Genomic DNA, 19,156 nt, shown 5'->3' with positions numbered 1-19,156 from the left:
ATTTGGTGCGAGATCAGTAGTTAACAAAATAGGTAAACGCATAAGCGGCAGAATGTTTTACAATATTTATCTATAATTCTTTACTTCATAAATTGTGAATTTAAACTACTATTTTATGATCATAATGAAACACAATAAATGCAATGTTATATTTTTGAGGCAGGTCAAAGAAGTATACCGTTGTCCTTTCCTGACAGTATCGTACATAAAAAAACTTTAAAAATGATATTAATTTATACTCTAAAATGGTAGCAATTTCCAACAAAACTTTGAACATTATCGGATCCGAATAAGTTCGTTCTTTAAATGCGCTAAAATGGAAATTCCAAATTTGCGTAAGTTGATTAGTTTATAAGGCCATGAATTATCTTTATTGATCCTATGTCATATTAAAAAGCTTCATTAAATAACTGTTTTTGTACGCGTCGATGGTGTAACGGTTAGCATTGGTGCCTTCCAAGCACTAGTTCCGGGTTCGACTCCCGGTCGACGCAAGATTTTTAATACTAAAATAGTGTTAAAATTATATAATAAAATATACATAGTTTGATATTAAATAATTTTTTTAACTTATGTAGCAATAAAGCTAAAATTTAATGTATATAACCCCACATTATCCGACTGGTAATTTTACCCGACTCTGATTTTCAAAATTCGTTAAATAAACGTGAACAATTAAAAAATAATTTAATATGTGTTATTAAACATTAAAAAAAATTAAAGGAAACATTTTCTTATAGATTAAAATTTTGTGCTTTAAAATGAAAATAGTTAAAATATAATAAATTATATAATTAACAATGTCCAGATAAGCCAACATAATACATAAAATTGGTTGCAAAAATGGGAATAAGTTAACTTAATTTGGGACTCTCTAACAAAAGTTTGAGCTTTATTTATTACGAATAAGTTAAGTCATTTAAAGTGCAAAAAAATAAAATTTATATTTTTTATAAGTTGTTTAGCTTTTAACCTATAAAAGAGTAAACGAGAATAAGCGAAAATATATAAACAATAAAAATTTTGATTTTCCTTATTACATTTTACTTTGATATTAATTTAGTACGTTAATAAGCAGAAAGGGACATAATGTAAATTAAGCGTTTATTTTTGAAAAAAGTAAGTCAAAGTTTTGTATCAACTATCCCATAATAGCAATTATAATTAGAAATTTCACAACACGATATTTTTAGTTTATTGAGTTTCGTAATGCAGCACCTGGTTGAACGGAAATACCCATTTAATGCAATATTTTTTGTAAATTTTAAATGAAATATATTTGCAAATATTTTTATAATGGTGCTTTAACTTTGTTTTTATGGTATATCTATATATTCTAGAAAAATTATGTTTCCTTTGTGATGTGCAAATGTTAGTTAAAAAAAATTTTTTACATAATGTAAGCTTAGCGTTTTTTTAAAGAGGAAGTAAGTTAAGGTTTTGTATCAACTAACCCATAATACCAATTATAATCAGAAATTTCGCCACACGATATCTTTAATTTAATGAGTTTCGTAATGCAAAATGTGTCAGGATGGCCGAGTGGTCTAAGGCGCCAGACTCAAGATAAAATCTTCGCCGATGTGCGGCCATGGGTGTTCCGGTCTCCGAATGGAGGCGTGGGTTCGAATCCCACTTCTGACAATATTTTTATATGATTAAAACACGATTTTTGAATTAAATAAACAACTTTTTAATTTCGCTAGTGTTGGCATAACGTCAGGTTAAAAATAAAGATAGGTTTATTCAGAAGTTCACGGATATAACACGTAACTAAATTTATTCAAAAAAAATTTAACTTTTTATTTTAAACTTAACCGTCATAAAGAAACCAGTATTTAATTATAAGTGAATTACCAGCTTTACGAATTGCAAATTTGACTGTAACTTACCTTTCCAAAGTAACCAAGTTAAAGGGTAAAAATAAGTTCCCTCGTCCGATTATTTAAAAAAACTTTTATGTAACAGGTATGTACTAGTTAACTAATTTAATAAAATAAGTATTTATTGCTAATATTCTTCTTACCAATATAGGTCAAGTCTGAATCCAAATTATGTATTAGTGGTAAAGTAATTAGCCAATACCAAACAATAAATTTAACGTAGCAAACATTTATCAATGGAATACCATAACAAATCTGCCATTTTCATGTTTATTGTAACGTGTTATCTGTCCTAAGTCACTTGCCCCCTCCCATTAGTCACTTGGGCCCACTTTATCCGCTGTGGGCTGTATTACGTGACTTGTAAGTTAAACTGTAAGAAATGAGTTGTTTAAGGAGGTAGTGAACAGCCTGAAAAATGGTTGTGTTTGGTTGCTCGATTGTGTTGATAATCATCTTGTAAATAAATCTGTGATATACAGAATTTGGTGCGAGATCAGTAGTTAACAAAATAGGTAAACGCAAAAGCGGCAGAATATTTTACAATATTTATCTATAATTCTTTACTTCATAAATTGTGAATTTAAACCACTATTTTATGATCATATTTGAAACACAATAAATGCAATGTTATATTTTTGAGGCAGGTCAAAGAAGTATACCGTTGTCCTTTCCTGACAATGTCGTACATAAAAAAAAACTTTAAAAATGATATTAATTTATACTCTAAAATGGTAGCAATTTCCAACAAAACTTTGAACATTATCGGATCCGAATACGTTCGTTCTTTAAATGCGCTAAAATGGAAATTCCAAATTTGCGTAAGTTGATTAGTTTATAAGGCAATGAATTATCTTTATTGATCCTATGTCATATTAAAGAGCTTCATTAAATAACTGTTATTGTACGCGTCGATTGTGTAACGGTTAGCATTGGAGCCTTCCAAGCACATAGAGAATTTTTATAAAGTAGACGCACATCAATATTTATCAATAAACAGTAGTTAGTCATTAAAATATATTCTAATCAGGTCTTCCAATTAGGTATATGAGCAGGGGTTCCATTTTTCTTTGGTCTGTTTCGTAGTGGTGTTTAAAGGAAAGTGGTAGCTCAGAGTGACCCGTACTTAGCACTTTAAGAAGGTGAGATATGACAGTTTTAGGTTCATTAACCTAATTAAACGCCCAAGAAGTAATTATGCCAATAAAATTAAGGGGATGTTTACTATCCTGATCTTTGTTGGATAATTGGTAAAATTTAAGTTATCATGATATCGATTCAAATTACAACTTGAGACATTACTTTCATCATTCTCTTGGTGTCACTATCTTTTTGTTCAATAAAAAACTCGGTGCTGTGCCAAAATTATTACTTAATAATGAATAAGCAAAACTTAAATCCCCTTTAACAGTATAATTGATTGGTTTTTCTAGTCACATTTTTCGCTAATTTTACGAAAAATTTTTACGAAAAATTTTCTATTTAAAAGAAAAAAAAATTCGTATTCTTTTAAGGGAAAAGGTTTTTAATATTGTTATCAGAAAAGGGTGTGGTTTGAGCTATCGTAAACGCGGGGCTCAAGAGCTAATAGCGTGACTTTCGAACGGCTCAAATCCGAAACTTTTCAGCTTGTATGCCAATACCGTCACTGGTTCACCATGGGCTACATTACATGAAATTATTTCAAGCACATACAATAAAAAATTAACAATTTCAATGCATCACATATCTAACATATATGCAGTGATACTTGTTAATTTCTTAAATATTTTTATTAGGGAAATGCAGGGAAGTATTTGTAGTTCTTTAAACAATTAATGGTGTGATCAGGATATCATATTACTTAAAAATTTTCATTTCACGCCATCAAAACGCAATTACTTTAAATTCTAGAGCAGAATTTAAAGCAAGCAGGGTCGCGTTAAAAAGACATTTTTTGTAACCAAGATTATGCCCTGCCACTTTTGGAACAACTGTGATGTGCAATCGTTGGTAAAAAATGACAGTTGGAGTTTGATAACATGGAATGCCTAAGTACCCTCATCAGCAGCTGCCTTAATATTGTTGTAGGGGCAGATCGACTCGTGAAAAATACTTAAAACACCGAGACATCCAAAGGTTGCAAAAGATCGGTCGTGTGCCCTGGCAATTTTAAAAGCGTGACATTATGCTTTCTTGCATGTTTCAGAGTGCTATACCAAACATCGGAAAGGTGGCCATCATAAATAAGCAATCGAGGTTCAGGTTCTGTAACACAAGTGTTTTTAAATGATCTTGTTTTATCTTAAATTGCTCAAACCACTTTTATTAGCATGAAGCCATGGATAATTTGGATATTTCTTTGAAAAATATGGGTTTCATATTGTTTAAACATGCTTTTCTTGAAAAATAAATAGTGGGGGTAGTTTTTTCCCACTAGCGGAAGCAGCCATAACAGTGGTGTTTTTACGACCACAACCAGCAATTCGTAAAGTTTTTTGGCCTCGAGCTAAAACAACATTACAAAAGGATTTAAATTTGGAATGGAACATGAGGTAGAACACGAACCCGAATCGGATTTGCACAGTTGATAAAAAAGATACTTAAACATTAGACTCCTAACATATGACCAGCTATATAAAAAAAAGTAAGAAAGGTTTTCGCCAACAATCGACTAAAATGATTTTATTTAAAAATGTCTAATTTTATAGTTTAGTAAGCAAAAATATGGCTGTAAAATTTTCTTTTTCCATACCATTTTTGATTGCTTTCACTTAATTACCCTAATAAATATATAAGTCGCACTTTTAAGTCTTTTTAAACACTTTGGTGCTATCAATTACAATAAAAAGGTTAACTAACGTGACTTTGTGGGCGTTTAAACTGCCGTTTGCCGAGATATGCCAGCCTACAAATTTCAAGCCTAAACAAATTAAAAAAGATTACTGAATCATAAATCATTGCCAATTTGATATTATTAATTTATTAATAAATAAAATAGACTAATAATTGCAAAAAAAACTTAAAATTGCCTAATTTGCTATACACCGTAATGGTTTTTTGGGCTTAACCTCCGATCTCCATGGTTGGCTTCACTTGTTTACATTATATTTTTAAGAGTCGGCCATCTACTGTTTATTATATATCATTGGCATCAACATTCGTACAAATACTAAGCTTGCCAAAAGTAAATATAACTTTTGTTTACAAATCTAATTGGTAAATAATTCGTTTTATAAAAAAATAAAGTATTTGTATATATATTTTTAGTGTTCTGTTAAGATCAAGGGGGTTAGCGTTCCCCCTTTAGTTTTGGGAGATCCAGCCAATCCCCTTCCTTGGCTAATTAAACCTTTTATTGGCCATAATCTTTTTGAGTCACAGAAGTCTTTTAACTGCTACCATAGCTCAGTAAAAATTGCAGTTGAAAATAGTTTTGAAGGCTAAAATCAAAGTGGGGAAAAAATTAATGTGAATATTGACTTTGCAAAGGCGATCATTTGTACCTGCTGCATTTTGCACAATATTAGTTATTAGGAAAACAGTCCTATGCCGACAGAGACTCCATCCACCGCTCATTACTTCCAGCCTTCAACAAGAACTTGCTATGCAACAAACACTGGTGCATTATGCCGTAATGGGTTGTTAAGTTATGTATTTTTGCGCCAATTAAGTTTTCGGTAAATAACGTTTTTTTTTAATACAGCAAGTCCTTGGATTGGTCAATCTTTTTCCCAATTCTTTGTAAATATCATATATATTGTTTGGTAAATTTAATTATCTTCTTTTTGCATTTTACAAATATAAAACACTAAGGCTTGTAAAACTTAAATAAAAAAAGAAAACCACGTGGAATGTGCATTTTGTAAATCTATACCAAAAATTCTGTATTTTTAATTTGTGTACCCTTTTGCATTTGTGAAATAGTAATGATAAAATTAAACAAGAAATTAGGTGTTAAGAACTTTCTATGTAAAGAATAAATAAAAAATATTTGTGTGCTCACTCAACCGATTTCACGTGGTTCGAGCAGCTCGCTTTGGTGACTTGCCCGACTTAATCTTTTGAACAAAGTGTCTATTCAGTTGTTTTTGCAACGTCTACTTAGTATTTTATCATAAGAAGAAAAGGTTTTAAAAATGTCGCTTTGCAAGAAACCGTAATCATGTATGAGTGCACATCTATCTACAAATAACTTAGAACAACTGTTAAGGAAAAAAAAACTTCCGATTGCAACAGAAATCGATTTCAACAACTTTTAATTGTCGAAGAAAATAGCACAAGGAATATAGAACATGTGACCTTTAATGCCTCTTTAAATGGTAAGAATGGTAAAAAGTTTTGTTGCAGCATTGAAATAGTCCAGTCGCCATGGATTTTATTTAGGATTAGGGTTGTGGTGACTGAAGTATGAGTGATGGGTGTATTTATATTTCGATAATGTGTCCAATTCCAATTAAAAATAACCTGTTTACTGTTTTAGATAGAGCTCAATTTAAAGCAAGATATCGATTTTCGAAAGTAGAAGTACATAATCTTTTTTCTATCATTTTTTTTGATGGTGCAAGTCGGAGCATATGTAGTTCCCCCTATTACACAACTTTTAATAACCCTTCGCTTTTATGCAACCAGGCATTTTCAAAGAGATGATGGGGATATTCTTAAATACCACCAATCCACTGCCTGCAGAATAATTTACAGAATAAGCAAAATCATAGCTGCAAAAAATAAATATTTTATAAAGTTTCTTTCAAACTTAACTGAAGTTAAACAAAATTTTCACTCAATTGCTGGTATTGTTGGTGCAAATGACTGCACACACATTTCCATAGTTTCACCTGATCAGGACCAAGCTGAACTTTCTTGAAATAGAAAAGGTTATTTTTCTGTTAATGTCTAGCGTGTGTGTGATACTGAACCATTAATAACTAACTAACATTGTAGAAAATTGGCCTGGTTCAACCCATAATAGCAGACTTTCTGTAATGTTTGACACCAATATGATAGAAGGAATTTCACTTGGTAATGGGGGATATCTATGCCGAAAATATCTTTTAACTTCACTTGCTAACTCAATCACAGCAGCTGAGCAAAAATACAACCGCTCTCGCATCAAAACTCGAAGCTCAATAGAGCGATGTTTTGTTGTAATAAAACAAAGATTTCGCTGCCTCCGAATCCCGCTTCAAACTAAAATGCAAAATTGTCTTGTCTTTGCTGTTGCTTCTATCCATAATTTTGCAATCAAACATAACGACATCATATTACCTTCTGTTCCTTATTTCAAAGAACCTTCTATTGAATCTATTGCAGCTGCTCGTGGTGACAATTATTTTCGACAACACATTATATCACAATTTTTTACTTCAAGAACTTTTTTTGTGTTTCCTTTTTTACATATATTTGTGTATATATAACAAATAATTTTGTTAAAGTTTAATTTTAAAATTTTTTTAAAAATATTATAACTGTATTTATAATTTTTAATAAAACTATATGTACTGTGTATATCTATATTTATTTTTTCTTTGTAGTAATTTGTTATAATTTGAATTTTATCTTTACAATACATACTAATTTATATACTTATGTATTGTTTTCATCTTTAAATAAAAATAAAACAAGTTTAAATTTGTGGTAAAATAATATATTAAGAAAAAACATGAAATAATAATTAAAAGGTGAAAAAAAAGAATAAAATTAAAATAATATTTACTTATTTAACAATTTCGTCTTTAAGGCGTAGTTTTTCATTTGATGATCAACTTTTTTCCATTGATGTTCCTTTCTTTCCACTTTTGTTTCCTTTCTTTCCACCCTTGTTCTCTTTCTTTCCATTTTTGTTGTTTTTTTCTAAATTTATCTTTTTCTTTTGAAGAAGAGAAAGGCGTAATTCTTCATTTTTCCATTTACCTATTGCAATTTTTTTAACATTGAAAAAACATTCATAAAAAAAATAGATATATTTTATGAAAAAAAAATAACCTTGAGCAAAAAAACGTCATCCAACACAGGGAAAGTTTTTTACCTAGTTTTATGTTGCAATCACAGTTTTACCTTCATCGTTCTTATTTAATTAGAATTAGGTTAAACACTATAAAAGAATAAACATTTTGATACAGGACCACAGTTAGATTTTGCATACCAATTAAAAACACACATAAAAAATCTGTTCAGGACCACAGTTAGATTAGGCATACCAAATAAACACACATAAAAAATTCTGTTTCAAAAAAAATAAATATTTTGAAACAACATCTCCAAAAAATCTGGACCAAAGCTAAAAACACATAAAATAAAATTCTTTTAACAAAACAAAATTTTTTTGATACAACATCACGACAAAAACACAGTTTTGTTTCTTAATTTGTGTGAAAATCCTCAAAACAATTTCTTGTCTTGTTGAAGCAAAGAGCAACCTTGCATGTTTTGCATTTACAAAAAGACATTATAGATTTTAATGATTGCTTACAGAGCTCATATCGTACTCAATTTGACATCCATTCCGGAATATGGTCTAACCCGTCATATCTAACATCTGACAGACTAAGTCGTAATCGTTTGCTTGGTGTTAATGACGACACATACGAACGACGAGAAGTGAGTCTCTGGTTTGCATTTATTAATCCAGATGCAACTTCAGCCTGAAAATCTCTTAGCTGTAAAATTTTTTAGTTGCCTAGTTCCTTTTGTTCCCTTTTATAAAGCAACTATGAATTTACCAGTGAAATGGTTAAAGTATGATACCACAAATACATGTACCAATGCCTGGATTTTATTTTGGCTTTGTACATTGAAGTCAACATGTCGAGTAAATCGACTCCACCCATCAACTTATTGAATACTTTTACTATGTTAGGTCTTTGTACTGAAACATAATTTTTTTTTACTTCTGTCATACCGTTGAACACTTTCAATTGACTCAATTCCAGCATAGGAGGATACAAGATTTACGGCTTTATTATCATACCGTCTTACAGCTATTATGTTTAAATTTTTTTCGACTCTTTCATCATAAGAGCCGCGGCCCTTTTTCTTTAATTCTTTTTCAGATAAAAGTGGACATCCCTTCATTCTATTGCTTCTAATTGTCCCAGTATATTCAAATCCTAGTTTTTTTTATTTCATTAATAAGTGAAATAAAATTATTGGCAACAATTTTAAAATTCAAGTCATGAGGCAATAAAGATACAAGTCCTTTCTACCATTTTGGATTTCTTCTTACAGCACGAGAGCAATGGGGATTGAACACACGACCCCATGTGTGGTGTAGCAAGTGTTCTTACGACTACAACACGCCTGGTTAAATTATTCAGAAAAAGGTAATAACAAATTTTAACTTGTTTTAAAAAAACGTTTAAACACAAACCAGTACTTTTTAGTCACGAAGGCGTTGTATCTTAAAGGTAAAGCGTCTGTCTCGAAAACAAGAGATCCTGGGCTCAACTGCCAGTAATGCCTAATATTATTTTACTATAATGAAGTTGGTAGTTTGTTAAAATTTAAATACCACGAAGATTTGTAAACTTATTATTTATGTTAAATTAGGCTTGATTATCTTCCGGCTGTAATCAACAGCTTATTCAAAATTCGAACGCGAATGTAAAGTCAACTGGATTTTAATAGTTTTTCGTGCTTTTTGCTTAATATGTCCAAATCCATGTTTGTTAGGTGGCGTCCGTTCAGCAAAACGAAATTGCCAGCTTTAAATTAAATATTTGCACTACTATAGCAGTTAAATAGAAGTGAGCAAGCGTCTTACTAGTTTAACTGTAAATTACAGAATGAATGAAGAAAAGATAACAGCCGGACGCTAAAGTAATTTGGAAAAAGGTAATAACAACATGCATATAATGTACACACACATACTACGCTTCGTATGTAAATAAAGTAGTGGGCTACACAATTCCCCCCCAGAAGCGTAGTAAAAATTACAAGAAAATTAAAAATTAACAGTTAATTTTGTTTTGTTTTTGATCTTCCACGTTTATTGAGTATTGCCACTTGAACAGGCTGCGTCAAATCAACGTTGGCTGGTTTTAAACGATAAGCGGACAAAGTTTGTTTGGTACCACCAATATCCAAAATAAAAGTTTTTATTTCACGTTTTATTACATAATATGGTCCTTCATAAGGTCCTGTCAGTGGAGGGCGATGAGGATCTTTTCGAATAAAAACATATTAACAAGTTTGTAAAGTTTAAGGGGCATATGTAGTTTGATTTGCGTAGCGTGACATGGGTTGTGGCATAATCCTGGCTGATTTTTTCGCGTATAAGCTTTAATTTTTGTTCGCTGTTTGTTTTGTCAGGGTCATTAAAAATAAAATCCCCTGGGACAGTAATTGGAGCGCCGTATACTAGCTCCGCCGACGACACCTTTAAATCTTCTTTAGGAACGGTTCTTATACCTAGAAGCACCCACGGAAGTTGGGACCCAGTTAGGTCCAGTCAACCGCGCCATCAACGAACTTTCAAGGTGGCGATGTAATCGCTCAACCAAACCATTAGATTGCGGCCTGAAAGCACATGTATGGTGTAACTGAATGTATACAGCTATGCAGCGGAAATAAATAGATTAAATATAAATTAATACCAACAAAAAACGAGGTATAGTTTCCACGCTATAAGAGTTGTTCAATATAAACCGCAAATTTATTAAACAAGTTATAGTTAAAAGCAATCGATTTACTTTTAATATAGACAAACTACTTTTAAGCTTGTCAGCAATTCCGTATAAAATAAAAAACAATTCTATATAAAATCAACATCAATTTTTTTTTATAAAAATTAAAGTAAGCTTATGTGGATTTATTTAAAATAAGCTACATACAAAATCAACTAGATTGGCAACTGAACTAAATTCCCTATACTTTAAAAGGTGACAAATTAACAGAAAAAAATTAAAATTAATCCTAATTTAACCGTGTTTTTTTAACGAGAAGCAAAAATTGCACAAAAAATATAAAATTACCACTTGACTTTAAAAAGCTGCTAGGTCTTTTTGTTTTGGAAAAGAACGCCGACGTTAATTGGTCTCGCAGTAATTCGAACGCATGATTGAGATAACGGACGTAACTTAAATATGAACACATCGAAACATATTTATAAAAATAAATTATTGACCAAACAAAAAAATAAAATCAAAGTTTATTTAAACTGCTGCATCTAAACAAATAAAAACACTTTTGAAATGCAAATCTATTTTTGGGTAGGCTTATAAACGTTTCAATAATAATTTAATTTTTATACAAAACTGGTACGACTTACTAACAGTTTATGACCGCATCATGACGTATAGCTAACAAATTCGCGTACAGTTCGGTGACGTCATAAAGGGTTTGCCTCCGAAGTCGAAAACTTCAAATCAGGCTTATTATAGGCCCAATAATTTTTTTATTAACATATTTAAACTTAGTACAGTATATTAGTTACCCGTATTTTTTCGTATAGTTCCCCTTTAATGTTGGCGTAAGCGGTGGACAAATTCAACTGAAAAACGAGTCATCTCGTAAAAGAATTGTATTAAAACTACATAAACGCTATTCTAAATATAAGAAAAAGGCTAATAACTGCTACTTAAACCCAGTGGAGGCTCGTGGGTCAAATAAATCGGGGGTTAATTTTGGAAGATTACAACACCGCTAGGGGGGGTCTGGGGCATGCTCCCCCAGAAATTTTTTTAATTTATTGGCTGTAAACACGCTATTTTTACATTTAATGGTTAATTGTTTAAAATAAAGGCCCGTTCACACAGCGTACGCAACACAACGTTATGCAAGATTGCAAAGTTTGCGAAAGTTACGTAAGATTTCGTAAAATTTTGTGGCAGGAGCGAAATTTACGCAAGATTTCGTAAGCGGTATACTTTTATTATAGTTCGAAATCTTAGATTTTGAAACATATTGTTATTCTCATTATATTTATTATTATGGTTCAAAATCTTGATTTCGAAACATATTGTTAGTAAAATGGTTTTAAGATATACCTTTTTAAACAGTTGTATACAGATGATTTAGGAATACCAAATAAATAGCCAACGGTTCGATATTCTGCTGCAGATGTTAATTTAAAAAAATGCAACTACAATACGCTTTTTTGTCTCAATCAGTTTTCTAACGACTGTATAATCACCTATAAACATTTTATTTAAATAAATTAATTGCTTAAACAACCTGTTATGGTAACTCTATTTAACTAGCCTGACTTATTGTCTTTCCATATTAACTCAGTTAATAAATTAAAATCCTTCTTTGTCATTCTAAAGTTTTCGACCCACTGACTATTGGTAAAACGTGATATCACGTATTTCTAAAAATCGAAAGATCTAACAAAAAATATAGCTATGTTGTAAAACACTAAAAAAATAGTCAGTTGGTGACTATTTAAAAATTTAATTAAAATTTTGGTTAAGTTTCTGTTTAAACGTATACCTAGGCAGCGTCCATGGCCTTCCTATGCGCTTACAAAGTTTTCTTTGAGTTAGCATTCGTCGCTGTTGCCTAAACTTTATTCGCCGACGTTTACATCGCTTTTGATATTGAATAAATAACAAAATGCATCTTCCTACATACTGAGCTGTAATAATTACACTAAATTCTATCCTACTTGGATTTTCCATCTCTCAAGTATTATTAAAAGCTTGATTAAACCTAAATTGGATGTTGTAAATTAAAAGCTGGCTTTTTTGTTGACAAAAGTTTGCGCCAAATTAAAAATATCCCCGTTTTAACTACTTCTATAGTTCCGGTTTATTTATTTCATGTAAACAGAACCGAAACTAAGCCATGCGCGATAAAAAAAATATTTATGTAAACAGGGTAAATGTTTAAATGTGCGGCATATATTTATACCCATTTTTAATGGCTATGTTTTTTTTCTAAATTGAGATTTATCTACAATATGTATATGATTGGTAACACTGTTATTTGATTCAATAATCGTTTTTTAAGCATAAAAAGAGGATGTTTATTAATTTTTGCATTTGGGTCCTCCTTCTCCATCAAAATATTTAATCGTTCTTCTATTTGATTAAAAACATTTTCAGCAAGATAAGAAAAAACTCATCAATTATTTTAACTGAATCCCTGTTAGATACGAAACAACGTGGTTTTTTAAAGTTATTTACATTTGAACAAACGCTTACTGAGAGAATCTCGTGTTTAACCAGCCACGATTTTTTTCTGTTTGTTTGGTATGTCACTTATACTGAAAAAAGTCTTAAAATCCAAACTCGCACGAATAATCTGAAAATGCAATTCTCGTTCTCAACTTTAATTCCAAATTCAAGTAATTGTGAGAATATCGTTTTGGGTAAGCGAAACAAGCCACCAGGATATTTGAAATTAATTTTTGTCGAACAGTTTTTGATTTTTTTATGCATCGCTAGTGAATGTGCTGTATTTCATACTTTCAAACACTTACGACACACAAAGCGATTACAGTATTTAGCATGATTATTTAATAGGACTGAAATAATTTTTATATAAGTTCAAGTACATAATATCTTCTTTTTATGAAACATTGCACGTATGCTGCAATAGATCAATTCTGTGTTTGCTACCTTTGAATATACTTGAATATTAAGCTTAAAAAGTTTTTCGATTTGTCGTAAATCGTTTATTTGAATACCAGGAAAATCAGCTTTGGATTTTTTTGAGTACTTTTGCAAAAGTTGTTTAACTTTTATCTCTAACGCCCGCTTGCGATTGGATAAAAAACAATCAATAGCACGAAATAAACAAAGGTTATCCTCACAAGGGGTTTGACCATTAGTTGTTAAAGAAAGTAAAAATCGACTGCTTGATAGATAACTAGAAAGTTCAATCGCGTGACCGATAAACAAATTTTGAATTGCGTATACGTAAAGTGAAATATTTGTAACTTTTTAACGACAAAACTGGAATTTGGTCTCTGAAGTATGGCCAAATTCAATTAGTTAAATTGAAAATTTTGTCGTATAAATTCCATAAAATCATCTAAATTTTCGATAAAAACCGCTGTTGCATGAAAATAGCGCTAATTTTGTGTTATAGGCAATTCTAAAATAAACCCATAAGATAAATTTATTTTAAAGGCAGATGTTTGTACTTTACAAATTTCCTCAACAAAACGTTGGAACCATAATTGACGCCAATCTTTATCTGCGTAAATACTTTCAATTAAGTCAGGCTCAACATTTTTTTGATTATTACCACTAAATTACGTAAAGAAATTAGTTAAAGTGTGAAAATAGAAGTGAAAAAGTTTTAAGAACCAAGAATGAATGTTTTATAAAGAAATTAGTTAAAAGTTTGAAGATAGATATGAAAAAGTTTTAAGAACCAAAAAAGAATGTATTATAAAGAAATTAGTTAAAGTGTAAGGATGGAAATGTAAAGTTTTAAGAACTAAGAAAGAATGTATTAAAAAGAAATTAGTTAAAGTGTGAAATAGAAGTGAAAAGTTTTAAGCCAAAGAATGTTTTATAAAGAAATTAGTTAAAGTGTGGGTATAGAAGTAAAAAGAACCAAAGAATGTGTTACAAAGAAATAAGGAAAAGCTAGAAGGTTTTTGTAAATATAAAGTTAAATTTTTGCACCGTCAAAATCGCTGTCAGAAGTTTCAATAACTGGATTAAAAGCAATCTTAGTTTCTAAAATAAAAAGTTAATAAGTAAATAAATTTATTTATACTTTTCTAATTAACAAAACAAACGTTACATTTTTTTTATATGAAAGTTTAAAGCTTTTCGTAAAAAAAATATATATATATTCATCTTTAGAGTTTTTATTTTCAGGAGTCAGAATCGCTGTCAGAAGTTTCAATAACTGGATTAAAAGCAATCTCAGTTTCTAAAAAAAAAGTTATTGTTATAATTAGTAAATAAATTTATTTAACTTTTCTTATAAACAAAACAAACGTTACATTTCTTTATACGAAAATTTAAAAAATTTCGTAAAAATAAATATGTATATATATTCACCTTTAGAGTTTTTTATTTTCAGAAGTCTGTTAGTTTTGTAGAATAAAAAAAATAATTTAAAAATTAGATAAGAATTTTAAAATTTTCTTTTTTTTTTATTTATTCGAAATAGATTCATATTTAGTTTATTTTAATATTAAGTATAGAAATCTAAAAAAGTAAATTTAAAAAAATAGTTTTTAATATTACCTCCTAAACTGCAAGGTGACGAGGAGTAGAAAGAAATCTCCACTCCATCAATAGAATTTTCATTCAACAGATGCGCTGTAAATAAAAAAAATTATAATAAATTTTATTATAAAAGTGTAAGTTCATCATAAAGTTGATTACGTACCAAAATAAGGATGATAGTATGCCCCGTGCGGGGGGAGAAATTCAAAAGGCTTATCTTTTAAAAATAATGTTTAATTACTTAAAATGCTTTATTTCAAAACAAATTTCAACATTTGTTTATAAAAGTGTCTTATTTATTACAAGTCTACATTTTTTCTTTTTACCTGGTATCTCTTCTTCATCTTCCTCCTCATCATCCTTCCCCTTTTTTTCTTCATGAAGAGAAGACTCTGAACTATTACATTCTTCTCTCCATTTTACCAAATCAGCATCTTTGCAAAAATGATGTTTTATTTAAAAACAAATTATATACTGGTTATGTTATCTTATGTTTCTAGATTTGATTAGATGGTAACAAACTCAAAACAATTACTTAGGACAGTTTCTTTCGGGTTATTTTTTTCCTCTTTTTTTTTTCTCCTTCTAAACAAACCGAAAAAATTAGATTGATATTTCGTTTTAATAGAAGAATATAAAAATAACCTATATTCTAAAAATAAAAGTGCTTAAATAAAGTTTTTACCTTTCAATATTTTATCCCATGAATTAGGAGATCGATTATCAACAAACATCGTCTCTCTTTGTACTTGCATTAAATGTAATAAATTATTTAATCATATTTAAATATAAATATATTTTTACCTCTTATTTGATCTGCCATGTCATCTCTTGTCACGGCATATTGATACACACCTAAGAAAATGTTTAATTGCTGTTAGTTTTTTTTAGTATTAAATATATAGATATAAATTTAATTAAACAAATAAATACCTAACCATGTGCTTAACGCAGTCTTCCACGTAGGAAAACCCACCCTGACAAAAGCTACACTTTAATCGATTAGCATAATGCATTTCTTCATTGTGGAGCATCCACTCCTCAGCCGAATGAAAAGAAAAATTGCAAGAAAAGCAGTTCATTATTATGAGTTATGTTCTTTACTTTTATTATTCCATTTATTCTTAAAAGTGTTTTCTACCTCCGAAACACTCTAATTTATATTGCCAAACACGTGGCATTTTTTTACTTGTTTTTTTCTGCATGATTATCTCGAATCGAATTGCACGAGGATTAAAAAAGGGTAAATAATTTTTCCCGCGTATTTTTTCGCTTGAGAGATTGGAGTTTTAATTTTATAGCATGCACACGCTTTAAAAAAATAATTTAGCTTAGTTACTTTTTTTAAATTAAAAACAACAAAATTTTATATTAATTTTTATAAAATTTCATAGTTTTTATCTTCTGGACAAACGTATTCATTTTAAACAAATCTAAAAGGCATTGATTTTAAAATCGATCGCATTCCAACTTTAAAAAATAAAAATAAGCTTATTACATTATTTATATCATTTAAAATAAACGAATTAACATCTGATTTATTAAAAAAATATTTAAAGCTTTGAAATAAATGTTTACATTTTTTAAAATACATCGTAGAGGCAACACGAACTTAGATTATCCGTAGGACCGTTCAAAGCGCCACTATGTCTGGAGTATCTTACGAAAATTGCAAAAACAAAATGCAATCTGGGACAACACGAACTTAGATTATCCGTAGGACCTTTCAAAGCGCCACTATGTCTAAAATATCTTACAAAAATTGCAAAAACAAAATGCAATCTGGAGCAACACGAACTTAGATTATCCGTAGGACCTTTCAAAGCGCCACTATGTCTAAAATATCTTACAAAAATTGCAAAAACAAAATGCAATCTGGAGCAACACGAACTTAGATTATCCGTAGGACCTTTCAAAGCGCCACTATGTCTAAAATATCTTACAAAAATTGCAAAAACAAAATGCAATCTGGAGCAACACGAACTTAGATTATCCGTAGGACATTTTAAAGCGCCACTATGTCAAGCACTAAACCTTACAACTTTGAACCAGAATATACTGAAGAGGAGTTGGTTTTAAGAAGAAATGTTACAGAAACCCCAATACTAGCAAGTCGGCTAACTTCTACAACATGGTAATTAATTTCTTGTTTTTGTTTGTGTTGACTGATAATTTTGTTTTAAAAAAAGGCTTTTAACATTTAGGTGCAAGTGTAATAAATGCCATGGTATGGAAATAGAAAAATCTTGCAAGTGCTGTTTGGAAATAGAAAAAGTAAAGACTATGCTGACTGGAGACAGGCTTGCGGGTTTTTTTGACACATTGTGTCAAAATTTTGTGTCACGCAAAATGACACATTTTATGTGACACAATTTTTGTGTCATTTTCTGTGACACAAAAATAGTGTCATTTTTTTGTTCCACGATAATTGTTACATAGAAAAGCTTTAGATTGTGTGTTATTTACTGCCAAGACTGATGAATAAGGTCTACCTTTTGCTTACTTTAGCAGACAAAGTTAGCTATTGAGGTTTTACGTGTTTATAGGTTTAAATTCTAGATTTTTTCGTTGAAATATGAATGTTAGATTTTTTAAGTTTTGCTTTATTCTGTATCACGGTATTTATTACTTAATTTTTTACATTTAATAATTTTAAATAATTTTACATTTAATTTTGTTGGTTATACGTTAGTGCTTATTTTTTAATAAAATTTTAATAATATGCCTTAGATTTTGAATGGTTAATTAATGTGTATAAAACTTCAGAGATTAGTTATATTCTTTTTTTATTTTGAATTTATTGAAAATCGGAAAACAAAACTCTACATTAAACAACAAAAAAATTGTAACAATGGCACGACCTTATATCCTCTTGCAGAACCTAAAAATAATTTTAAATAAATTTCTGATGTTTAAAAATTTGTATTACTCAAGTAGTATTATTAAAATTAAAACTGGTTATTTAATAAACAAATTTTAATCATGGTATGTCTTAAAAAGTGACAGTATTTTTGCACTACTTAGCTATATTATGTGAACTGCGTCAATAATTCAAAGAAATCTGGGTTTATGTCTTTTCAAAACACTTGTTTGTTATGTAATGGTACTTTTGCAATAATTTACACGACTTAGTTCATAAATGGTTGTTTTACTGCACATCTAAGTTAGCTTAAAAGTATATCTGCGAGGTTTAAAAAACAACTTGAAGTGCTTTTAATTTTACACAAACTAATTTAACTTACCAGTTCAGCATTATTTACTGAAATATTTCTTACAATTGCTAAACCGTTCACAAAGACATCCCCTAACAACACTTTAAACAGCAAGTTTGTGCTGTGATGGTCTTTGTTTTTTTGATTTCTAATAAATGTTACAACTTTTAATATTAGCAATAAAAGTATAAAAAAAATATAAAAACATAAGTTACCCTACATATTCATCTGCAATGTTTTTTAGATATTTCACTACTTCTTTTAAATTTTTTTGTTTGCCATAATCTATCACTTCAGTTTTAGATTTTTTATAGCCACTCTTTTTTAAATTGACAGAATGTATTATCTTTAAAGAAAAATAAACACACGGTGCATTTTTTATCATTAAGTGTCGCTAAAAACGCGTCTGAACTTTTATTTTTTTTATGTTATTTATCTTAACTCTGTAAAATGTTTTTTGTTTTCCATGACCACTTTTAAGCATAGGGTCACATACAATAAAAATATTATAGCCTATTATGATGTGTTAATTTTAACTCGAGATATAACCAAAATTTGCCAAAAAAAACAACCATGTGACTTCACTTTATTCTGAATTGCATACAAACTTACGCTTTATTAAATAAAAAGGCGTTACAAAAAATACAAAACAATTAGTAAAACTACATAATTCATCCATCACGAATAGCGCTCGGAAGTGCAAAATCTTTTTCAGCTGCGTTAAGTCCGGATAATTTAGCGATAAAACTTAGAATCTGACTAAAAGCGACCCCCTACTAATAAATCAAAAAAGGTTGCTGATAATATTATAACATAATATGACAAAAAATGTTTTTATCAAGCTATCGGAGTAGGTTTTTTTATTTGACGATAACAACCTAATAGGCAGTTTTACAATCAATCCTATAAAAGACCAACAAATGCTCTTTCTTCTGCCATATTAACATTT

At 29.7% G+C, this 19,156-nt stretch overlaps 2 non-coding genes across 2 annotated transcripts; both read left to right on the top strand.

The window, feature by feature from the left end:
- The first annotated feature begins 422 nt into the window (after positions 1-422).
- On the top strand, positions 423-494 carry Trnag-ucc (transfer RNA glycine (anticodon UCC)). The gene has a single exon. It is a non-coding gene; the product is annotated as a tRNA-Gly (tRNA).
- A 1,034-nt stretch (positions 495-1,528) lies between these two features.
- On the top strand, positions 1,529-1,644 carry Trnal-caa (transfer RNA leucine (anticodon CAA)). The gene is made up of 2 exons: positions 1,529-1,566; positions 1,599-1,644. It is a non-coding gene; the product is annotated as a tRNA-Leu (tRNA).
- Positions 1,645-19,156: the final 17,512 nt, after the last annotated feature.

This window comes from Corella eumyota, chromosome 6, assembly GCF_963082875.1.
Source record: "Corella eumyota chromosome 6, kaCorEumy4.1, whole genome shotgun sequence".
Classification (NCBI taxonomy): domain Eukaryota; kingdom Metazoa; phylum Chordata; class Ascidiacea; order Phlebobranchia; family Corellidae; genus Corella; species Corella eumyota.
Note: the sequence above shows the minus strand (reverse complement) of the source record. Positions and strands in the feature narration are given on the sequence as shown.